Here is a 2915-nt window from a genome sequence, read left to right as displayed (position 1 = left end):
CTTCCCCTCTTCTCCTGCATACTTTCACAAACAGTCAGGTGTGCGTCTCTACTTAAAGGGGATTGACGTCAGGGTCTGCTAAAGACAATGTATTTATACTAGTAGCTCTGGCTGGCTGGGCTTTGCACTTTTTCAATAGACTAATTGGAAGAATTGTCCCTGAACAGTGCAATAATGGCTCATGTGTACATAAGAGCATTCTTTCTGCTTGTACAGGCAGCCTTTAACATCTCAAAACACAGCCTGCATGGACCGAGATAAGAGCAGTGACTGGTCATGAATGACAGTCCTGTGATATCCAAGCAGCTCTGGCTGTAATTCAAATCACAGGGTTATATTGATGCCCTTGATCTAATACATTCTCATTTCTATAGTAACAACTCATACACAGGGACTTGTATGCTGGATGTTCTACATAACCTAAGGCTAATAATAAATGTAATACATTGTTATTTAAAACAACACATAATCTTAATCGCCTAAGAAACATACAGTCATTGATATGGTGACGCTTATCAGTGTTTCTTTAGTTTTATAGGATCATATGACACAGCTTACATTTGTTTCTTGGAATATTTGGTTTAAAATTTCAAAGGCCTACAACGGAATGCACCAAATAAAATCTATGAGCATCAAGTCGAATGGAAATTGTGATGGGAGTTTCCAGTGCCAGTATGTTTTCCACCACAGGAAAGTCTTCATGACAGAGGACAGAGGACAACATAGTGAGCTGTATTATTTTGTCTTATTAAATTTAAGAAAGAGAAATAATAATGGCTGGTGTTTAATGTAAATGATGACAGGAACTAACTGGACGTTCCACAACATTATGTGTAACTATAAATAGTAAATGTATAATGTGTCATTCATTAATGAACTAAAAAAAATTGTTATTGGCAAATGCTGTGTTATATGTAATAGGAATAAAAAGGACTTCAGGACGTGCTGTTATAGGGAAATAATCAACTTTGGGGTGGATACAGTAACTCTGCCTGGCATCCAGATGAATTACACCACTCTTTCATTGATTATTTAGTAGTTAGGAAGTGCCCCCTATACATAATGAATAAGGAGGTAAGTTCCTACATTAAAACAGTAACGTTTTATTACTAAACACCATTATTAAGACTCGAAACATTCACTTGGTTTGTGATAAAGAAATCATGACCTACAATGTATCCTTAACGTACACTAACTGAGGCATCCAAATGAACACAGCAGTAATTTCACATAAGTGACACTGTTATCGACTGAGTAAAATCTACACCTTGATTGGCATTAGACAAAACTTATGCCACACAGATAATGTACAATTTCCAAGGTCAAAAGTAAGTAGAAATGCATGACGCAGCATGGTCTCACACACAGATGCAAAGGTCATGAGGTTAGTGATCAGTGGAAATGACTGGATAGATAGTCAACACTTCGAGGAATTCAGAAATGAATCATGCGTTGGGGTATTTTGTTTTAATTAATGCAAAGAAATCTTATTGAAGGTGGACATTAAAAAAAAACCAATGTGTATATATATACACATATAATATATATAATACATATATATATATATATATATGTGTGTGTGTGTGTGTGTGTGTGTGTATATATATCTGAAGTCACCCTATCTCTTAAAGGTGCATTGGGTAAGATGAGTCTTTTTTCCCCCAGTAGTAGTTCTCTAAAGGTTAGGTGGATTCGATAGTTGAACGATTCCTGTCCTTGTTCACGAAGCTCCCCCAACCACAGGGTCTTAGGTGGACTATGAAATTAAGTGTTTATAAAATGATGGACAGGAGGCACATCCAAACAAAAACATTCCGGAAAGAAAGTTTTCCAAACGAGTTTTAGTAGCGTGTGATATTTTATTATCGAAACTGTGCTCTCTGCAGTGCTAGCTGGTGTAAATGGTGTGATTATATTTAATTGAAATTAGTTAAGCATGCGTAACAGGGTGAGTAATACGTGAGTAATTGTACTTTATTACTCTATGTATTATTTTTGGTGTACTTCATTATTGAAATGGAATACTCCTACCTAATTGCATTTCCAAAAACAAAGCAAAAAAAAAACACCATTTTACTCCTTATACTTTTATTTAGAAGTTACAAATCTCTCTCTCTCTCTCTCTCTCTCTCACACACACACACACACACACACACACACACACGCACCACCTGCCTAATATAGTGTAGGTTCCCCTTGTGCCACCAAATCAGTTCTGACCCCTTGAGACATGGACTCCACAAGACCTCTGAAGGTGTGATGTTGTATCTGGCACTAAGACGTTATCAGCCGATCCTTTAAGTCATATTAGTTGCGAAATTGGGCCTCCATGGATCAGACTTGTTTGTCTAGCACGTCCCACAGATACTCGATCAGATTGAGTTCTGGGGGATTTGAGGCCAAGTCAACACCTTGAGCTCTTTGTCATGTTCCTCAAACTGTTCCTGAACAATTTTGCAGTGAGGCAAGTCAGATTATCCTGCTGAAAGAGGACTCTGCCTTTAGGGACCGTTGCGATGAAGGTGTGTATTTGGTCTGCAACAGTGTATAGGTAGGTGGTACGTGTCAAAGTAACATCCACATGAATGCCAGGACCCAAGGTTTCCCAGCAGAACATTGCCCAGAACATCACACAACCTCTGCCAGCTTGCCTTCTTCCCATAGTGCATCCTGGTGCCATCTCTTCCCCAGGGAAGCTACACGGGGATATTCTAAAACGATTACCGTGAAAAACGCTTAACGTGGCTTAATGTACTAAAACGACCAGAGAAAACCATTTTTCTCTCACATTTATCTTGTCATAAACGCTCATCTACTGCTAAGACAGCGGCAGAAAGACAGTATTTTCACGTTAAGTTTTCTCTCCCTGATAGAAAACTGTTATAAAGAAAACGCTTAACATGGTTTAATGTATT

This window comes from Ictalurus furcatus, chromosome 10 (genome assembly GCF_023375685.1).
Source record: "Ictalurus furcatus strain D&B chromosome 10, Billie_1.0, whole genome shotgun sequence".
NCBI lineage: Eukaryota > Metazoa > Chordata > Actinopteri > Siluriformes > Ictaluridae > Ictalurus > Ictalurus furcatus.
The sequence above is the reverse complement of the archived record's forward strand: the minus strand, read 5'-3'. Positions refer to the sequence as shown.